We start from the raw sequence: 23,506 nt of genomic DNA, 5'->3' as shown, positions 1-23,506 counted from the left end.
TTCGTCAGTAATTGGGAGAAGTTTTAAAGGTGAAGAGAATGCTGAATGGAGAGGTGCCTGTGCTACGCTCTAAGGAAAGGCAAGGTCTATGGGCTGCAGATTCTGAGGGGGAACATCAAGCTGGGACCCCCATCTGGGCTTTTCCTTCCATACCAGCTCAGAGCAAATTTTCCTTCTCAACCCAGATGAACAGTCATCTGTGTTTTCTTCTTTCTGTTTCATGCTTTATTCCCATCTTTTTCTTCTTAAATCTAACATTTTAATCCATCTGGGATCAACTTTATGCATTGTACAAAGTGGAAATCTAACTAGAGTTCCTGACAATATTCTTAGGACAATAAATTGACCAGTCAAAACTTTCCCCAGTGATTTAAAATGCCATTTTATTACCACATTAAATTATTTTATATTCCAGCATATGTTGTTGGCTTTCTCTTCTATTTCATTGAGTCATAGCTTCTATTCCGACAGTATCTCTCTGTTGTGCTGATATAACATATTTTAATATTCAGTAGAACAGGTCCTTTCCAAATACCATCATTCTTTTGCAAAGTTTTCTGGACTATCACTACTTGTGTATTCTTCTGAAGGAATACTGGAATAATTTTACAAAACTTCAAAATGTTCCATCAGAATTTTAATTTCAGTTGCACTCTTCACTTCCCTGGGGGACAAAGGATACTCTTTAATAACGAGTCCTTCTATTAGTAATGTTGTATTAATCCACATTTATTAATGTTTCTTTTTATGTCTCTCAGTTAAAAGTTATGTTTTTTTCATTTCTTATAAACTGCATTCCTAGGATTTTGTTACTTTTGCTCATATTATTTTTGTATTAAATTAAGAAATTTTTCTTATGAAACATATAGAAACATTATATATAACAAATGGATTTTTAAATAATAATTATGACATGACCACACATGCACCTACTATCCACTATAAGAAATAAAACATCACTGTATCATGGAGGCATCCTATGTACCTCACACTCGGCTCCTCTCTTCCCCACCAAAAACCAGTGCACTGGTACATACAGTGGAGTATTACCCAGCAGGTAAAATGAATAAAATTGTGCCATTTGCAGAGACATGGGTGGACCTAGAGAGTGTCATACAGAGTGACAAGTCAGAAAAACAAGTATCATATATTAATGCATAAATGTGGAATATAGAAAAATGGTACAGATGAACGTATTTGTGAAGCAGAAACAGAGACACAGATGTAGAGAATGGATGCATGGCTATCAAGGCGGGGAGGGCAAGGTGGGATGGACTGGGAGACTGGGATTCACACACATACCCTACTATGCATAACACAGATAACTACTGAGAACCGACTGTGCAGCACAGGGAACTCTACTCAATGCTCCATGGTGACCTAAATGGGAAGGAAGTCCAGGGAAAAGGGGTTACATTTATATATGTGGCTGATTCATTTTGCTGTACAGCAGAAACTAACCCAACATTGTAGAACAATTATACTCCAATAAAAAATGCATATTATTCTAAATTGTATGTTACTCATTCTTTATTTTTATTTTGGAGTTACAAATATATACATTTATCTCAAGATAAAATATCATTTAGCTTATCCCAGTTTCTCTCACATACATAAAATTGAGTGTTTGTATTACATCATCTGCTTTCATCACTCAACACTGTTCTGAGATTCATTCACACTGATGCAGGTAGCTGTATTTCATTCATGTAAATTTTATGAATAGAGTCTTATTTATTTTCTAAATTTCTTATTTATCACTGTAGACAGACATTAAAACTATTTCCTGATAAAGGTACCTTACAACATTGCTCCTATGAAAACATTTTGTTGAAAATATACATGATGTCACTAAGGTATATCTAGCAACGGGATGCACAGACTAAGGGAAATACCTGTCTCCAGCTTTCCTGAGTGATGACAAGTGGTCTTCCCAAGGGGCAGCAGCAGTGTATATTCCCTCCAATACTGTTCTCAAAGTTCCTGTATCCTTACATCCTTACAAACACTAGGTATTGTCAGATTTTTATATTCTACACCACACGGTAAGTGTGAAATGACAGTTGATTAAGATTTTACTTGCTTTTGTCTATTTTCTAAAGAGGCTGACCATCTTTTAGTGTTTGCTAGACATTACTGTATTCTTCTTATTGATTTTTAGAGTTTCCTTATATATCCTTCTTATTGATCCTTTCATTGGCTGTGTATGTTATAAAAATATTCTCTTAGTTTTTGTCCTCCCTACCCACGTATATTACCTTTGGCTAAAAATCACTTCTTAATTCTGATGTAGTCAAATTTATCAGCTTTTCTTTTTTTTTTTTCACACGGGAGAAAGAAAAACAGACTTAGTAACTTGATGGTGGTAATTTCACAATGTATACAGTATCGAATCATCATGCTGTACATGTCAAACATATACAATTTTATCTATCAATTATACCTCAGCAAAGCTGGAAAAAAGACAGTAACAGAGCTGTTGGTGCTTACTGCCCATATACTGATGGTCCCTCCTCTGGGAGAGCGAGGCCTGCAACACTGCATACTGTGTTCAGGACTATCTTACTATTTTTGGCTTTTTTTCCTGCATATACATTTTAAGACTAGCTTGTAAATTCCACCCCTCCCCCCAAAAAAGTCTTATTTTTATATTGAAGTTGCCTGAATTATTGGGAAATCATTGATGTATTGATATGTCTTTAAAAATTGGGTTTTCCTATCCATACACATAGGATTTCTCTTACTTAGGTCTTCTTCAGCGCTTTTTATATTTACATATATTAATACTATATATCTTGAAGTCTTTTTATATGGCTTATTTCTAAATATCATGTATTTTTATTGGTATAAATAGTATCTTAAAAATATGTACTTGTTCGGTGAATAGAAATGCAATTTATTTTGTAATGTTGACTTCATCAAATATGCTATATTCTCTTTTTAGTTCTAATAAACTATGTGTAAGTTTACTGGATTATCTATATAAACAACCATAGCATCTACAGTTAATGCAGTTTTCTTCTTATCCAGTCTTTTAACTTTTTGTCTTCAACCAAAGCTACCAATACAATATTTTATGGAGATACTGATAAGCATCTGTGTGCTTTCCAACTTTAAAGGAAATGATTTTATTATTTCATCCTTGGGCATGGTGTCTGTATTAATACGGGGCTTATAGTTGCCCTTTATCAGAGTAAGAAGGTCTTTTTACTCCTGAATACAAGGATATTTTCTTCTTAAATCATGCTGAGTTTAATTGAAGCTTTTTTCCTGTTATCTATTGAAGTAACAATCCTCTCTTACTTCATTAATGTAGTGAATTCATTAATGGATTTACTAATGTTGAACCAATATTAACTTCCCAAAATAAATCATATTTTCTCTAGTTGTATACAGTGCTGGATTGTTTGCTAATATTTTGTTTGGGGTATTTGCATCTAATTGTCCTTTTTCTCATAAATAAGCTTGTCTCTCTTTATTACGGATAAACTGGCATCCTAACAGGAGGACAGGAGTGTTCCTTCTTCTGCTCTCTGAAAGTCTAGATGCAAGACTGTGGTTACCAGTGCCTTCTCTATTTGTCTGATGGCACTTGTAAGACTGTTGCAGGGAGAAGCCATTTCCAACTCCACACTAGAAACTCTTTGGCTTACTTTCCTTTGTTATTACAATCATACATAATGGCTTGCCTCAGAGGATCCTGCCCCTCTTCCTGACAGTTAAAGAGCCTTTGTTCAGCTCACAGAAAGATAATCTGACCCTGCCCACCTGTGAATAGCTACGACAAAAAGAGATTAACACTCAAAGGCTGGTCCTTCCTAGAGGTGTTTTGCTAGACTGAAGATCCTTTTTACTTTAGTTCCTCACTGTCTTTCCCTCTCTATTCTGCCTTTGATTTTAGTTCCTCATTGCTTCTCTCTCTTTGACTCTATAAAAGAACCTGGCACCTAGACCCTGACAAGATGGTCATTTTGAGATGTTAGTCTGCGGTCTTCTCAGTCAGCCGGCATTCCCCCAAAAATCGCGTTCCTTGCCTCAACACCTTGTCTCTAGGATTCATTGGCCTGCTGTGTGGCAAGCAGAGTGAGCTTGGACTCAGTAACAGGACAATCTAGAACTGGTGTGTTTTTGTTGGAAAAGTTTATATTTCTCTGTTTGTTGTAGAATTATATACATTTGCCCCCTTAGTCAAGTTTTTACATTTATATTTTGCTAGGAATGTAAATCAAGGCAAATTGAAAGTGGTCAAACAGGAGATGGCAAGAGTGAACGTCGACATTCTAGGAATCAGTGAACTAAAATGGACTGGAATGGGTGAATTTAACTCAGATGACCACTATATCTACTACTGTGGGCAGGAATCCCTCAGAAGAAATGGAGAAGCCATCATGGTCAACAAGAGTCTGAAATGCAGTACTTGGATGCAATCTCAAAAACGACAGAATGATCTCTGTTCATTTCCAAGGCAAACCATTCAATATCACAGTAATCCAAGTCTATACCCCAACCAGTAATGCTGAAGCCGAAGTTGAACGGTTCTATGAAGACCTACAAGACCTTTTAGAACTAACACCCAAAAAAGATGTCCTTTTCATTATAGGGGACAGGAATGCAAAAGTAGGAAGTCAAGAAACTCCTGGAGTAACAGGCAAATTTGGCCTTGGAATACAGAATGAAGCAGGGCAAAGACTAATAGAGTTTTGCCAAGAAAATGCACTGGTCATAACAAACACCCTCTTCCAACAACACAAGGCAAGACTCTACGTGTGGACATCACCAGATGGTCAACACCGAAATCAGATTGATTATATTCTTTGCAGCCAAAGATGTAGAAGCTCTATACAGTCAAAAAAAACAAGACCAGGAGCTGACTGTGGCTCAGATCATGAACTCCTTATTGCCAAATTCAGACTTAAATTGAAGAAAGTGGGGAAAACCACTAGACCATTCAGGTATGACCTAAATCAAATCCCTTATGATTATACAGTGGAAGTGAGAAATAGATTTAAGGGCCTAGCTCTGATAGAGTGCCTGATGAACTATGGACGGAGGTTCATGACATTGTACAAGAGACAGGGATCAAGACCATCTCCATGGAAAAGAAAGGCAAAAAAGCAAAATGGCTGTCTGAGGAGGCCTTACAAATAGCTGTGAAAAGAAGAGAAGTGAAAAGCAAAGGAGAAAAGGAAAGATATAAACATCTGAATGCAGAGTTCCAAAGACTAGAAAGAAGAGATAAGAAAGCCTTCCTCAGCGATCAATGCAAAAAATTAGAGGAAAACAAAGAATGGGAAAGACTAGAGATCTCTTCAAGATAAATAGAGATACCAAGGGAACATTTCATGCAAAGATGGGCTTGATAAAGGACAGAAATGGTATGGACCTAACAGAAGCAGTAGATATTAAGAAGAGGTGGCAGGAACACACAGAAGAATTGTACAAAAAAGATCTTCATGACCCAGATAACCACAATGGTGTGATCACTCACCTAGAGTCAGACATCCTGGAATGTGAAGTCAAGTGGGCCTTAGAAAGCATCACTACAAACAAAGCTAGTGGAGGTGATGGAATTCCAGTTTTGAGCTATTCCAAATCCTGAAAGATGATGCTGTGAAAGTGCTGCACTCAATATGCCAGCACATTTGGAAAACTCAGCAGTGGCCACAGGACTGGAAAAGGTCAGTTTTCATTCCAATCCCAAAGAAAGGCAATGCCAAAGAATCCTCAAACTACCGCACAATTGCACTCATCTCACATGCTAGTTAAGCAATGCTCAAAATTCTCCAAGCCAGCTTCAGCAATACGTGAACCGTGAACTTCCAGATGTTCAAGCTGGTTTTCGAAAAGGCAGAGGAACCAGAAATCAAATTGCCAACATCCGCTGGATCATGGAAAAAGCAAGAGAGTTCCAGAAAAACATCTATTTCTGCTTTATTGACTATGCCAAAGCCTTTGACTGTGTGGATCACAACAAACTGTAGAAAATTCTGAAAGAGATGGGAATACCAGACCACCTGACCTGCCTCTTGAGAAACCTATATGCAGGTCAGGAAGCAAGTTAGAACTGGACATGGAACAACAGACTGGTTCCAAACAGGAAAAGGAGTACGTCAAGGCTGTATATTGTCACCCTGTTTATTTAACTTATATGCAGAGTACATCATGAGAAACGCTGGGCTGGAAGAAACACAAGCTGGAATCAAGACTGCTGGGAGAAATATAAATAACTTCAGATATGCAGATGACACCACCCTTATGGCAGAAAGTCAAAAGGAACTAAGAAGCCTCTTGATGAAAGTGAAAGAGGAGAGTAAAAAAGTTGGCTTAAAGCTCAACATTCAGAAAACGAAGATCATGGCATCTGGTTCCATCACTTCATGGGAAATAGATGGGGAAACAGTGGAAACAGTGTCAGACTTCATTGTTTTGGGCTGCAAAACCACTGCAGAAGGTGACTGCAGCCATGAAATTAAAAGACGCTTATTCCTTGGAAGGAAAGTTATGACCAACCTAGATAGCATATTCAAAAGCAGAGACATTACTTTGCCAACAAAGGTCCGTCTAGTTAGGGCTATGGTTTTTCCAGTGGTCATGTACGGGATGTGAGAGTTGGACTGTAAAGAAAGCTAAGCACCGAAGAATTGATGCTTTTGAACTGTGGTGTTGGAGAGGACTCTTTAGAGTCCCTTGGACTGCCAGGAGGTCCAACCAGTCCATTCTGAAGGAGATCAGTCCTTGGTGTTCTTCAGAAGGAATGATGCTAAAGCTGAAACTCCAGTACTTTGGCCACCTCGTGCGAAGAGTTGACTCATTGGAAAAGACTCTGATGCTGGGAGGGATTGGGGGCAGGAGGAGAAGGGGACGACAGAGGATGAGATGGCCGGATGGCATCACTGACTCGATGGACATGAGTCTGAGTGAACTCTGGGAGTTGGTGATGGACAGGGAGGCCTGGCGTGCTGGGATTAATGGGGTCGCAAAGAGTCGGACATGACTGAGTGACTCAACTCAACTCAGGAATGTTTCCATAGCCCATAAATGTCAAAATTTATTCGTATAAAAGGATATTTAATTATCTTCATTTTATCTTTTTTTTTAGTGTGATAGAAACACTACACAAGCATATAAAACAAATACACATCTTATTAATTTATCAACAACTTCATACCCTCAAAAAGTAATCAGTCTCTTAACTTTTTAATAATCATGACTTTGTTTTCATTATAGTTCTTCTACCTTAAACATATATCCTTAAGTGCTATGGAGTTTATTATTAAATAAAAATAATACATATAACAAATAGTGCTAAATTCTTTTAAAAAGATCAGTCTGGGAGAACTAACCTCTTTTCTTTATATCAGTAATTTCCATTCCACGAACATGTTCTAATCCAGTGTTAATTTATATCAATACATCCTGTTAAGAATATGGCTTTTATTATGTTTTTAAATCTTGTTTCTTGCTATTTTTCTTAGGGGACATTTGCTTTGCATTATCAGACTGGATCTCTTTAATAAGAATGAAAACATATTTTCACCTGTCCAGTAACCTTTGTTTATGCAACCGAGTAGGCTGATCTAATTTGGTGCGTTGAGATATGTTCTGCTAGTAGATTATATGAGCTCTTGTTTTTAATATTCCCAATCCAGAGGGCAAGGTAAAATTTAGATATGCCCATTAGTACTTGGCCAGATAAGGGGTCTGCTTGCTTGGATGTCTGGATTAATGGGGGGAAATTAGTGAAAAGAAATAACCAGGCAGCACAAAGCTTCTTTAAAAAAAAAAAAGGACTTGTTTTGACTTTGGGTGGCTGGGGGGCAGCCTGATGTTACTTAGAGCACTGCCCCTACCTTTAACTGAAATGTCTCTTCTAAAAGATGCCCTTTCCTCAAGTCCCTCTGCTTTCCTGCTTTACGATACACAGGCTTGGACTGAGGGCTCTCATCCCCTGCTCTGTGGACTGGCATATAAAGATGCCTCAACATTAAGACCTCCTGATCCCCTGACCGCCTATTCCTGTCAACCAGCTCCAAAACCCACCTGTGCATTTAGCTCTGGGCAGAGTTGGAAGGTATTTATGCAGTTGGGCTTAGAAGTCCCTTCTTGTGACCCAAGGGACCGGGGGTGGGGTTCTTTCAATGAAGTCACAACTCTGTCATCTTTTCTGCATGTAGTTCCCCATCCTGCAACACTGCTCTGCATTAATTCCTCAAGCATGGGGACAGCAACCTCTTATAACTCTCAGGGCAAAATGAAAGGCATTTTTCTTCCTATCTTTTTGGGGAGTTAGTTGAGGAAGAATGATCAAATGGCCACTTTGAATCAGAACTCTCTTTTTCATCATGCACACCTGTAACAGTACTAACATCATGGGCTGAGCCAGACCGCCTAGGTTTATGTCTAATTCTCACTACTTATTTGTTGTACAAACTGGGACAAGTTGATTAACCTGTGACTCAGTTTCCTTACTTTAAAATGAGAACTGAAATAGTATGGGGTTGGCCAAAAAGTTCATTCGGGTTTTCCCATACCATCTTACAAAAACCTGAATGAACTTCTTGGCCAACCCAATACCTCCTCCACAGCTATTGTGAAGATTCAATATTTGAATGCATGTTATGTGCCGAGCAAAGCTTCTGGCACAAAGTTGTTCCTCTGTGTATTTGCTCCTCCCCCTGGTCCCATCACATTCTCTGAGAACTGCTCTAGTGCAGTCTGGAGATTATCAATTTGGTTCTTCTGCAGAATCAGAATTGTTAGTATTTCCCTTAGTATCCATATATCTATCTATGGTCTCTGAGTAGTGTCATATTGCTAATCAGAGAAGCCATATCTTCTTGTAGCTTACTAAGTATGTTTAACAGCTTTCTAAAATCTTCTGATTGCTGTGTAAGTTATTTAAAAACCTATTTTGTCTCTGAGGAGATTCTGAAGATTAATCCATTCAATATTACATTTATTGCATGCCTATTATTTACCTGGCACCATTCTAAGTGCTTAAAAGTACCAGTAAATGAAAATAGAAGAAACCCATCATTGTCTCCTTGGTATACAAGCTAGTGGGAGAAGAGATATAATTAAAAGCAGAGTGAAACAGGAAGCATGTCAAACAATAAACTCTAAGGAGATGCACAATTCTGGAAAGAAGGACAAGGAGTGTGGTGTTAGAAGAGTCCAGTTTTTAATAGAAAAGTAGAGGAAGATCTTCCTCAAAGGTGACATCTAAGCAAAGATGTGAAGGAGGTGAAGAAATCAGCCCTGTATTTTTGTGGAAAGATTATTCTGGTTAGAAGAAATGGCAAATGGAAAATATCCTGAGGCAGGACACATCTGGCATGTTCCAGAACAACAGTAGCTGGATTGATGCAGTAAGGCCGAGATAGAAGAAGATGGGGTCAGAGAGGCAATCAGAAGTGGTAGTATGGTTACATGGGACATGATGAGCCACCGTAAGGACTTGGGCTTTTAATCTCACTGACACGAGAAACCACTGGAAGGTGATGCCCAGAGGGGTGATGCTGTGATCCGCCTCAAGCTCTTCTGGTTGCTGAGTGCAGGGACCAGGGCTAAAGCTGACAGACCATTTCGGAGACCACTTTAGTATTAAATCCAGGTTGGAAATCTCAGTGGTTTGGACCCAAGAGCTGGCAGTAGAGGTTGTAAAAAATATGATCAAGGTCTTGCTATATATTAAAAGATGAGTCAAGAGAATGTGCTCATGGATGGGATTAAGGAGTGAGCAGGGTTGCTGCTTTGCACAAAGCGGGGGTTGAGGGTGGGAGGGTGCCAATCACAGAGAATACAGGGTGAAGGGTGTTATCTGGAATCTGCAATCTAGGGCTTTTGATGTGATAAAAGTGAGGAATCAAGGTATCTGACTTGAGCCGTTAATAAAATGGAGTTGCCATTAACTGAGGTGGAGAAGAGTATGAGAAGAACTGAGTTTGATGGTGACTGAGGGATGATCAGGAGGTCAGCTCTGGCAATGTCTAATTCCAGGGGCCAAGGAGCAATCCAGGTAGAAAGGGTCAACAGGCAGTTGGGTAGATGAGGGCAAGGGAAAGGTCTGACCTGGAGACATCACCTGCAGAAATCATCAGCTTATGGATAGATTTTAAAGCCAAATGATTGGAGGAAATAATTAGAGGAATGAGTGTGGATTAAGGGTCAGCAAACTAAGGCCACTGCCAAATGAAACCAGCTGCCTGTTTTGTAAATAAAATTCTGCTGGAACACTGCCACACCCATTCATTTCTAGGGTCAGAATGAGACGTTTGAAACTGGGATTACAGAAGTATTGTAAGCAATTATAAGATAGTCCCTTACCCATGACTAATAGAAATCTCACACAGATACCTGTGTATGTGTTTTTCCTGAGTCACACACCCTTGATTAAAGAGCAATCTGCTATGGATACATAGACTTCCCTGGTGGCTCAGATGGTAAAGCGTCTGCCTACAATGCGGGAGGCCCGGGTTCAATCCCTGAGTCAGGAAGACCTCCTGGAGAAGGCAATGGCAACCCACTCCAGTACTCTTGCCTGGAAAACCCCATGGATGGAGGAGCCTGGTAGGCTACAGTTCATGGGGTTGCAAAGAGCTGGACACGCCTGAGTGACTTCCCTTTCCCTTCCCTTTCTATGGATACATATATATGTGGGGCTGAGTCCCTTTGCTGTTCACCTGAAACTACCACAAACATTGTTTATTAATTGGCTATACCTCAATACAAGATAAAAAGTTAAAAAAAAAAGCATCCTGCAGAGGGAATTCCCAGGTGGTCCAATGGTTTAGGACGCTGTGCTTTCATTGTCGGGGAAAGATCCCCTGGAGAAAGGTGTGGCAACCCACTCTAGGAGACTGCAATCCCTGCTGGGGGAACAAAGATCCCACAGACCAAGTGACGCAGTGAAAACAACAAGCAGCCTGTCAGGTCTGGCACTGGCCATACACCCCTTAACATGGCTCATGGAAGACAGTAAATTAAATGCTTTATGTATAGACTTTCATGTAGGATCCCATATAGAAATCAATAGGATGACCACTCCCCATTTTACTGATGGGGGGACTAAAGTGTACACAATGCAACTAATTTAATTGCAAAGTGTGAATGGAGCCTAGATATAGCCCAGATCTTTCTGATTTCATGTTGGTTTCTGAATCACCACTTTCTTCCATCACCTGGTAGACATGTGGGCTTAGAAAGGCTGAAAGACAAGTCACAACAGAGTTAAGTTAGGGGCAAAATCAGGTCATCTCAGCCCTAGGCCAAGGCTCTTTTTCACCACATCCCACTGCTCCTCCCTAAGTTAAGAAGTCTTTTTCAAACAAAGTCTTCTTCAATGAAGCCAACTAATAGTTGACCCTCAGTGTCTGCAGGGATGGGATTCAGGATAACAAAATAACAAAATCCACTGAAGCTCAAATTCTTTATATGACACCACCCTCCATACTGGGGTTTTGCCAGTGGCTCAGATGGTAAAGAATCTGTAAGCAATCCGCCTGCAATGCAGGAGATGCAGTTAGATCCCTGGGTCAGAAAGATCCCCTGGAGAAGGGTGTGGTGGTATTCTTGCCTGGAGAATTCCATGGAGAAAGGACCTGATGGGCTACAGTCCATGGGGTTGCAAAGAGTTGGACACAACTGAGCGACTAACACACACACACACACCCTCCATATTGGGGGCTCCCCATGGGAGGCCTTATCCAACTGCCCATTGATTTCTAAGTCAATCTGCAGATATGGAACCCACAAATATGAAACCCAAGGATACCAAACCCACGGACATGGAACCCATGGATATGGAGGGGTGACTGTACTTTCTTTAGAGTCAATGAGGACTCCACCAACCCCACTATGAAAAGACTTCTTTGAGGAAAGATTCCTGATTTGTCTTATCTTCTAATTCTAGGTTGCTTTACCCTTCTTTTTTCTCTTTATAATTCTTTAGTGAATCCACATATTCCCTTTCCAGAATTTCTTTTGCTAACAGCATGGAACTTTCCATCCTTTTGACAGAGTTCTACAACAAAGGTTAATTACTTTATAATTTCATTCTCTTTAAAACAAAAAAAAAAAAGCACACTAAAATTGCTAATTTTAACTGTGCTTCTTGTCAGTAGGTTCATGTAAATTCACTGTAATTAAACCAGATGTTTTCTTGCGCCTAAAACTCAGATGGTAATTTAAGGGAAATTTTCATTTCAACATAAAAGAAGGACAGAATGTTATCAAGACAAGTTTTCTCCTGTCCTTGCCTGTCTTGCCCTTTCCTCTTCTTCCTTTCCCTCCATTTTCCCATTTGAAAAGTGGGGCTAATGGTGAACTTTGAGAGTAGTTGTGAGAAGTAACAATTAGTTTATTTAAAAGCACAGAGTCCTGAGGCGTCAACAGAAGTTCCCTTTCTTGTCTAAGTATTCTTTACTGATTATTGTTTGCCTGTCCATTCCAGGTGCCGTACTTATTGGTTAGTTGGGTTTTGTTCACTATAGAGGCTCTGAACTAACTTAAAAATTGAAATAATTTGAAAATGATTCAGAGGAGTCTGGAAGTCTTATAGAGAAAAGATAGATTTAGACAATTTCAATCTACCTTGTAATTTCCAGTCTTGCTGGAGGCAAGATCTTTTTTTTCTGGATGAATTTTTCTATCTTAAGATGTCAAACATACCTTTTTAATGGAACTATACAGTGGTGTATTAGTAAATGTTTCGCAGCCAGCTCTCCAGGAAAACAAAACAAAATAAAACCTCAATATGTTTGCCAATTTCCATAGTATAAACATCACCCTGGTTGATTTCAAGCAATGAATGTGGTATTACTGGATTCAGAGGCCAGAAGAGAGGCTAACAGCGCTATCACACCAGTATAAGCTGGGTTTGAATATAAATAAAATCCATATGCAATTCTTTACCTTACTAGTGTATATAAACAGAGTTCAGTGATATCATGAAAGAGGCATGGGCTTTGATATTAAATATTCATTCATCCAACAAACAGTTAACGAGCATCTACTATGTGTCAGGCAGACAATACACACACACACACACACACACACACACAGTATTTCAGATGATGATAAGTACTACAGAAAAGAAAAAAACAGAGTGTTCAGGGAGATATTGGCCAGGGATAGGACTGCATCTTAGATGGGGTTGGGGGAAGAAGCAGAAATAAGATTTTGGGATCTATTTATTGCCTCTTCCACTTGCTACCTAGCAGCCTTAGACAGGTTCCTTAAACTCTCTAAGCCTCAGATTTCTCATTCACACAGTATCAGTATTATCTACATCACAGTATTTGGGAACTGACTACATGAATGAAGAATATCAGAACAACACATAGCTCATAGTGGGCATTTGAAAACTGTAACCACACTCCTCCTTACTGTATGATAGCTCCAGGTCATCTCTGTAAACATCAAACATGTACTGAGCTCTAAGTAAATGATGGTTCAGGAATTACTCAGATGTGTATGGCTTTCTACCCTCCCACTAAATGGGTCTGGACTGCATTACTTACTGCCTTGCTGTTACTGCTTTTTACACTTTTCTTCTTACTTTCCTCTTTTCCAGATTTTATGTACTGCATCTTGTTACGGTCCAAACACCTATCCCTAGCAGTATGCAGCCTTCTTCTAGCTTCCTGTCACTTGAGAAACCAGATAATTAATCTTGTTGGAAATGCACAGAAAATACAGGCACTCATTCCTGAAATATGTCTGTCTTCTCTACAATGAAAGTACATGTCTCAAATGAAATAATATATGTACCATATGTGATTAAGCACATATCAATTATATTAATGTATTATATCCTATATATTACTAATTATAGTCAACTAGATTTTTATACTGCAATAAATTATATGGGAGTCTAAATTCCTTACTGTAAAATAACAAAAATGATACTGCTTGCTTTTTCATGTTTGATGTTAAGATTAAATGAATCTACATTGCCGATGGCAATGGTTGGATGGCATCACCAACTCGATGGACATGAGTTTGAGCATGCTCTGGGAGTTGGTGATGGACAGGGAAGCCTGGCATGCTGCGGTCCGTGGGGTAGCAAAGAATAGGACACAACTGAGCGACTGAACTGAACTGACATGGCTGATGAACATGTAAAATGATAGAACTTTTATGGAGAGGTATCTGTCATCATCTAACAAAAATGCATATACATTTACTTACTGACCCCAGCAATCCCACTTTAAGGAATTTCTCATGAAAATATAGCTCCACAACACCACAATATGCACAGTAGCGGCTACAATACTATTTATCATAGGAAATAATGGGAACAACCAGAGGACCCTGCTTGAATTCTCATGCTATTTTCACACAATGAAGCCTCACACAGCTATAAAAGAATGATACAAATCTGTACAGACCAACACAGACTGACTTCCACGGCATATTAAATGAACAAAAACATAAGATGCAGAGTATACTTAATATGTTATCTTTTATATAAAAATAAGAGAAAAATCATTTTCACTGCTTTGCAAAATGAACTATATTTAAGAAAGATATATTTGAAATAAATATTTTACAAGTGATTCCATTTCTGGTATGGATAGGAACAGTGTGAAAGAGAGATGCTGGCAATACTTCTCTGAGTATACCTTTCTATAGAGTTCTGAGTTTCAAACAAAGAAACTTTTGATATTAAAAACAATGATATTAAAGCAAAGAGGATGAGGAGAAGACAAAATTAAAACTGAAATAAATGAACATAATTGGGTATTAAATTGATAATATAACCATCCAGAGAAAAGAATGAACCTTTGGACATGGCTTCTTGACTGCTCAAAGAGAGAAAATCTAAAAAGAAAATCTTTAACCTAATTTAGTAGCTTTCCTGTTTGTTAGGACGACTGGTATTATAACTCTGAAACTACTCTGTATGTATTATATTATGAAGCAAAAAAAAAAAAAAAAGTGAAGCTTGGGAACTGGGGTTCTCACTGTGGGTGGAGGTAGATATGTATGGACTGAGAAGAATTCTGAGGTGCTGGATTTGAATTAGTGTGAGTTCATGATTTTTGCTGACTGTATAGAGCTTCTCCATGCTAAAGGTGGAGAAACTCTATACAGACAGCAAAAACAAGACCAGGAATGGACTATGGCTCAGATCATGAATTCCTTATTGCCAAATTCAAGCTGAAATTGAAGAAAGTGGGGAAAACCACTAGACCATTCAGGTATGACCTAAATCAAATCCCTTATGATTATACAGTGGAAGTGAAAAATAGATATAAGGGACTAGATCTGATAGACAGAGTGCCTGATGAACTATGGATGGAGGTTCATGACACTGTACTGGAGACAGGGAGCAAGACCATTCCCAAGAAAAAGAAATGCAAAAAAGCAAAATGGCTGTCTGAGGAGGCCTTACAAATAGCTGTGAAAAGAAGAGAAGCAAAAAGCAAAGGAAAAAAGGAAAGATATACCCATTTGAATGCAGAGTTCCAAAGAACAGCAAGGAGAGATAAGAAAGCCTTCCTCATCAATCAATGCAAAGAAACAGAGGAAAACAATAGAATGGGAAAGACTAGACATCTCTTCAAGAAAATCAGAGATACCAAGGGAACATTTCATGCAAAGATGGGCTTGATAAAGGACAGAAATGGTATGGACCTAACAGAAACAGAAGATATTAAGAAGAGATGGCAAGAATACACAGAAGAACTGTACAAAAAAGATCTTCAAGACACAGATAATCATGAAGGTGTGATCACTCCCACTTACCTAGAGCTGGACATCCTGGAATGTGAAGTCAGGTGGGCCTTAGAAAGCATCACTATGAACAAAGCTAGTGGAGGTGATGGAATTCCAGTTGAGCTATTTCAAATTCTAAAAGATGATGCTGTGAAAGTGCTGCACTCAATATGTCAGCAAATTTGGAAAACTCAGCAGTGGCCACAGGACTGGAAAAGGTCAGTTTTCATTCCAATCCCAAAGAAAGGCAATGCCAAAGAATGCTCAAACTACCGTACAATTGCACTCATCTCACACGCTAGTAAAGTAATGCTCAAAATTCTCCAAGCCAGGCTTCAGCAATACGTGAACTGTGAACTTCCAGATGTTCAAGCTGGTTTTTGAAAAGGCAGAGGAACCAGAGATCAAATTGCCAACATCCGCTGGATCATGGAAAAAGCAAGAGAGTTCCAGAAAAACATCTATTTCTGCTTTATTGACTATGCCAAAGCCTTTGACTGTGTGGATCACAAGAAACTGTGGGAAATTCTTCAAGAGATGGGAATACCAGACCACCTGATCTGCCTCTTGAGAAACCTGTATACAGATCAGGAAGTAACAGTTAGAGCTGGACATGGAACAACAGACTGGTTCCAAATAGGAAAAGGAGTACGTCAAGGCTGTATATTGTCACCCTGTTTATTTAACTTATATGCAGAGTACATCATGAGAAACGCTGGGCTGGAGGAAGCACAAGCTGGAATCAAGATTGCCGGGAGAAATAGCAATAACTTCAGATATGCAGATGACACCACCCTTATGGCAGAAAGTGAAGAGGAACTAAAGAGCCACTTGATGAAAGTGAAAGAGGAGAGTGAAAAAGTTGGCTTAAAGCTCAACATTCAGAAGACGAAGATCATGGCATCTGGTTCCATCACTTCATGGGAAATAGACGGGGAAACAGTGGAAACAGTGTCAGACTTTATTTTTCTGGGCTCCAAAATCACTGCAGATGGTGACTGCAGCCATGAAATTAAAAGACACTTACTCCTTGGAAGAAAAGTTATGACCAACCTAGATAGCAATTTAAAAAGTAGAGACATTACTTTGCTAACAAAGGTCCTTCTGTCTAGTCAAGGCTATGGTTTTTCCAATAGTCATGTACGAATGTGAGAGTTGGACTATAAAGAAAGCTGAGCGCAGAAGAATTGATGCTTTTGAACTGTGGTGTTGGAGAAGACTCTTGAGAGTCACTTGGACTGCAAGGAGATCCAACCAGTCCATCCTAAAGGAGATCAGTCCTTGGTGTTCATTGGAAGGTCTGATGTTGAAGCTGAAACTCCAATACTTTGGCCACCTGATGTGAAGAGCTGACTCATTTGAAAAGACCCTGATGCTGGGAAGGATTAAGGGCAGGAGGAGAAGGGGACAACAGAGGATGAGATGGTTGGATGGCATCACCGACTTGATGGACATGGGTTTGGGTGGACTCTGGGAGTTGGTGATGGACAGGGAGGCCTGGCATGCTGCAGGGTCACAAAGAGTTGGACACGACTGAGCAACTGAACTGAACATGACTGCTGACAAAGGTCTGTATAGTCAAAGCTATGGCTTTCACAGCATTCATATAGGGATATGAGAGGGACCATAATGAAAGCGGAGAGCCAAAGAATTGATGCTTTTGAATTGTGGTGCTGGAGAAGACTCTTGAGAGTCCCTTGGAATGAAAGGAGATCAAACCAGTCAATGGAAAAGGAAATCAGACCTCAATATTCATTGGAAGGAATGTTGCTGAAGCTTAAGCACCAAAACTTTGGCCATCTGATATGAAGAACTGACTCATTGGAAAACACTCTGGGAAAGACTGAAGGCAAAAGGAGAAGTGGGTGGCAGAGGCTGAGACAGTTAGACAGCATCAGCATCATAGCTGGTGATGCTCAATGGCTGTGCATTTGAGCAAACTCTAGGAAATAATGGAGGACAGACGGGTTGGCGAGCTACAGTCCATAGGGTCACAAAAAGTCAGACATGACTTAGTGACTGAACAACAATAATATTATTTAAAACAGATAAATTATATTCCCCAGCTCTACCTTCTTGAAGAGCGTAGAGGCAATAATAGCTCATTGAGCACACATAAGATGCATCTTTTAGTGCCAAAATATTCAATCTCCACTCAATAACACCAGAAATCCTTGAATAAGTGGTTGACTCCAGGTCTGGGGCAGAGACATTATAAGGGTAGTCTGGAATGTTCTGTTACACCGGGAGCAAGGAAGACTGAGACCATGTCAAAAGGACCTAGCAGCCAATTAGAAGGGACTCTCACAAGCCATATATGAGACAGTTTGAGCACTGAAAAGAATAATAACAGTGATGGATTTTAATACATTGAGTTAAAGAATAAAAAGACCCATGTGTCAACAGGGAAAGTAAAAATGGGGATGGGGATGAGGAGAGAAAGCTGTTCTATAAAGAAGAATGCAAAACAATACATGTAGAGGGAATGCTAGATTTAAAAACATCCTTTTGCAAATACCAGTAATAGCTGATTCAGGTGAAGATTATCAGGGAGTGCTAAAATCTTTGGGTCAAAAATTCTTGGGAAGACCCAGGACTGGCACAGCAATCCTGAGGAAAAAGAACAAAGCAGGAAGCATAACATTCCCAGACTTCAGACACACCACAAAGTTAACACAAACAAAACGGCATGGTAGTGGCACAAAAACAGACGTACAGACCAATGAAACAGAATAGAGAACCCAGAAAGAAACCCACACGCCTATGGGCAGTTAATCGTCAGCAAGGGAGGCAAGACTATATGGAAAAAAGACAGTCTCTTCATCAAGTAGTGCTGGGAAAGTTGGACAGCTGCATGCAAGTCAATGAAGTTAGAACACGCCCTCACACCATACACAATGAAAAATTCAAAACGGCTTAAAGACTTAAACATAAGCTATGACACCATAAAATTCCTAGACGAGACTGAAGGCAAAAATTCTCTGACATAAATCATACCAATGTTTCCTTAGGTTCATCTCCCAAGGCAAAAGAAATAAAAACAAAAACAAATGGCACCTAATCAAACTTACAACTTTTTGCAAAGCAAATAAAACCATTAATAAAACAAAAGACTAACTACATGCATGCTCAATCACTAAGCATTTTTTATTTACTTATGGTTTTATTCTTTGCAACCCCATGCACTGCAGTGCCCCAGGCTCCTGTCCTACATAATGGGAGAAAATATTTGCAAACAGTGTAACCAGCAGGGGCTTAATTTCCAAAATATACAAACAGCTTATACAACTTAATGACAAAAACACAAACAGCCCAGCTGAAAAATGGGCAGAAGACCTAAACAGACGCTTCTCTAGAGAAGAGATACAAGTGGCCAATAGGCACATGAAAGGTGTTCAACATCCCTAATTATCAGAGAAAGACAAATCAAAACTGCAGTGAGGTACCACCTCACTCAAGTCAGATGGTCATCATTAAAAAGCCTACAAATAACAAATGCTGGAGAGTGTGTGGAGAAAAGGGAACTCACCTTCCCTGCTGGCAGGAACGTAAATTGGTGCAGCCCCTATGGAGAACAGTATGAAGGTTCCACAGAAAACTAAAAATAAGAGTTGCCATATGATCCAGCAATCCCACTCCGGGTATATATCTGGACAAAACGCTAATCCGAAAAGATACACGCACCCCAAGGTTCACAGCAGCACCATTTACAACAGTCAAGACATACAGGCAAACTACACGTTCATCCACAGATGAGTGGATGAAGAAACGTGGTATGTTGTGCATATGTATGTGTGTGTGTGTGTATGCATACACAATTGAATATCACTCAGCCATAAAAAGAAAAAAAATAATGCCACTTGGAGCAAAAGATACTATCGTACTAAGCAAAGTAAGTCAGAAAGATATGGTATCACATGGTATCCCTTACGGGTGAAATCTAAAATATGGCGCAAATGAATTTGTCTACAAAACAGAAAGAGACTCACAGATTCAGAGCACAGACCCGTGGTTGCCCAGGGGGAGAGGGGGAGGGAAGAGAAGGCCTGCGAGCTCGGGATTAGCAGGTGTGAACTGTTACACGCAGGATGGATGAACATCAGGTCCTGCTGTAGAGCACAGGGGACTATGTTCAGTATCCTCTGACAAACCGTAATGAAAAAGAATATGGAAAATATATAAATGCATAACTGAGTCAGCTTGCTGTACACAAGAAATTAACATTATAAATCTACCATAGTTCATAAAAAAAATTTTTTTTAAGTTCTTGGGGACTAGAGATACTCAAAGATCTCAAACTACCACTGCACAGGTGAGCTAATTTACAAAGAGAAAAGATGCCACATTTACTGTGAAGAGACTGGGTGGTCCCCACCTTATCTAAGGGACCAACTCAGCATCACCAGTAGAGGGGGTCCCTGACGTCATGTACCTCGTAACATGCTACAGACAGAAACCTACGTCACCAACTCATAGAGCATTTTATCCAAACATGTCTCATATTCTGGTTTGTCACATAAAATCAGGTTTAATGTTACTGGAAATATGAATGCAGATTGTCTATTTGATTATTACTGCAAAATTTCTTAGATATTCTATGGTATTGCGGGTATGGAGGAGCAAGTCCTTATCATTAACTGTCATGGATGCTAAAGAATTTAGGGGTGAGGTATCATGACTTCTGCCATTTACTTTCAAATAGTTAAAAATATATGTATATTTATATATGTTATTTCCATATGAAATATATCACACGCGTGAAAGTGAAAGTTAAAGTCACTCAGTTGTGTCCAGCTCTTCGTGACCCCATGGACTATATAGTCCATGGAGTTCTCCAGGCAGAGTACTGGAGTGGGTAGCCTTTCCCTTCTCCAGGGGATCTTACCAACCCAGGTATCAAACCCAGGTCTCATGCATTGCAGGCAGATTCTTTATCAGCTGAGCCACGAGGGAAGCCCAAGAATACTGGAGTGGGTAGCCTATCCTTTTTCCAGCGGATCTTCCCGACCCAGGAATTGAACCAGGGTCTCCTGTATTGCAGGCAGATTCTTTACCAACTGAGCTGTCAGGAAAGCCCTATATCATACACAGGTATCATATATGCATATGAAAAAGTAGATAGCAAGGTGTTCACTAGTGTTAAGTCTCGTGAAGGGTTTACAGATCTTGCTTATCCTCTTCTTCCAATTTTCCCATGGTTTTGAAACATTTCAAAGTAAAATCAAGTTGAATTATAGTATATAACATGTGTGTCTAGCCCACTGTAGGTCTCAATAAGGGGTAACCAAAATGAGGCCATCATCTATTTGGTTTTCCTTTGTCAGAATCTCAGAGATTCCATTTCACAGTCTTGGCTGTGGTTTGATTGAAGGCAGAGAAGTAACCACCCAGCAAGCTGAGTTGTGGTTTTTGTCTGAGACATTTGTGAAGAAAAAGGGAAAAAATAAAGAACCTGTTTAGCCTCCTATTAACAACCCCTTCACAGATGAAACACAGGGGCTCAGTGGCCACAAGCTGTTCTCACCAGTGGTGGGTTACTTCACACCCTCACAAAGGCAGTGGGGTGACAGAATTACAAATTCCACACATTTCCCAGAAGACAATTTTGTAGCACAGATGAAAGCACCTTGACTCCAGCCAGCTCAACCCGCAAGATGCTTCCCTGGTTCCCTGAAGGGGGTTTCAGTTAATGGACTAGAGCTGAGCTCCATCTGCAGCTCAACCTCGATGTCAATGAGCCCCCAGCAAACAGAGATGGTGCCTCTCCCCTCTTCAGGAGAAATGGAACCTAAGTCCAGCATGCACAGGGTCCAGTACTCTTCTGAGGCCTTCCTGTAGTCTCCATGGTCTGTGAGGTGGGGCCTCAGGAGAGCTGCAAGCCAGAGGCCTGGTGTCCTGAATGTTGGTGCTTTTACTGTGATGATGCCCACACAGCTCGAGAGAGCAGAGATGGAGCACCTCTGCTCTCTCAAACATTAATGGTGTTTGATTAAAATTTAATTTCAAAGCATTGCTGTTCTCAATTTGTTTTGATAAAGACCTTGTGATTGTTTTTTTGTTGTTGTTGTTTTGTTTTCCATTGGTGATGAGAAGAAGAAACGGAGAGGTTGGGGCATGCCTTAAATATGGGACTTGTGATGTATAGTCGCACATGTAGGTAATCCTCAAAAAGTGGCCCAAAGCAGGTAGAGCATCTTGGCAAGAAATGCCCTGAGCTCTTCCTGGGTTAAACCCTCCTGTTCATCTTCAGCATCCTGAATTTTCATGCTGGTTCCCAACACTGGCTCCCCCTTGTCTAACAACCAGGTTCCCCCGTGAACTCTTGTCACTAAACCACCCTGGGTTTCCCTGGTGGCTCAGTCAGTAAAGAGACCGCCTGCAATGCTGGAGACCCGTGTTTGATATCTGGGTTGGGAAGATCCCTTGGAGAAGGAAATGGCTACCCACTCCAGTATTCTTGCCTGGGAAATCTCATGCACAGAGGAGCTCGGTGGGCTACAGTCCATGGAGTCACAAGAGTCAGACAGAACTTAGCAAGTAAGCCACCAAACCACCCTACTTGCCCCAACTCTGTATCTCCTTATTATATAAAATCAGGTTTAATGTTATTGGAAATACGAAGGTGGATTGTTTATTTGATTATTTTTAAGTTAACGTGAAATTCTGCCATGTTGCCACTCCTTGGATATAGATGTCATGTTTTCTATAGCTATGACAGTGGACATCTACAGTTCTAAAGAGATGGGTGGGTGGTTTTTGGGTTGATTGTGCTAAAGGATTCTTTGTCAAGATTTTTTTTTTTTTGGATTTAGTGCAACTGTAGTAGCTACATTTAATGAAAACTTTAGAGTCGGATGGACATGATTCTAGTTTCTATACATGCCATCCTTTCTATGAGCACAACCTGGAAGTTAGGTGCTATGATTATCTCCTTTTTTAAAAAGTAACCACATGGCTGGGGGGTCTTAGTTCCCTGACCAGGGATCAAATCTGGGCCCCCAGCAGCGGAAGCACAGAGTCCTAACCAGTGGATCACCAGAGAATTCCCAATTTATCGCCATTTTTACAGATAAGGAACCCAGGTGCTGAGAGGTTAAACAACTTTCTCCAGGCATATTTGGTTCCAGAGGCTGACTTTTCAGACAGTGTATTAGTCTATGTGCTGGAGAAGGAGCTATTTATCTTTGATACAATGGAGTCAAATCTAGAGAAAGTTCTGGCAGCTTCATCAGAAGCCAAATCCAGGGCCACAGAATGAAGCCAAGATGAGACGCCTGACCCTGTGTCGGAGGCTGGACGGGAATAGGCTCCCAGGAAGCAGGGCACTAAGATCTGGAGAAGCTGACCCGGGTGAGAGCTGTACCCATAGGAGACTGAGGTTCTGTGCAAGACAGGAAGATGGCAGAACGAGGTGACAGAGGCTGAGTCCCCACCACCGTGCTACCCAAAAGCAGTCTGGAGGGGCTGCAAAGAGAGTGGCTGCAAGGATGATTTTAAACGGGATTGGGGAGGGCTTGTTACAAAGGCAGATGTGATAAAACTTCCAGGTCTAGGATAAGATGGAGGGATTGAGGGACAAGGTTAAAAGAGGTTGGAGTGCTTTCCTCTATATGCTTGTGGGGCTTTGCAGCTGAGGATATGGGTCTTGATCCCACCAGGGACCATCACTCGGGTCTCCCTGTGTTCTAGGAAGTATACCTGAACAGAGGGAGAGAAGTCAGTATAGAGGAGGAAATGAGTTCAATTTTGGATACTTTTTTGAGACGCCTGTAGGACACCCAGGTGA

General features: G+C 40.2%; 1 protein-coding gene across 31 annotated transcripts in view; it reads right to left on the bottom strand.

Moving 5' to 3' along the window:
* The window catches only part of PTPRT (protein tyrosine phosphatase receptor type T), a 1,155,226-nt gene that overhangs the window by 399,583 nt on the left and 732,137 nt on the right, over positions 1-23,506 (bottom strand). The window lies entirely within an intron of this gene.

Source organism: Bos grunniens, chromosome 13 (genome assembly GCF_055505025.1).
Source record: "Bos grunniens cultivar Pamir isolate PY7600 chromosome 13, Bosgru_T2T1.0, whole genome shotgun sequence".
Taxonomy (NCBI): domain Eukaryota; kingdom Metazoa; phylum Chordata; class Mammalia; order Artiodactyla; family Bovidae; genus Bos; species Bos grunniens.
This window is presented reverse-complemented; position numbering and strand designations above follow the sequence as displayed.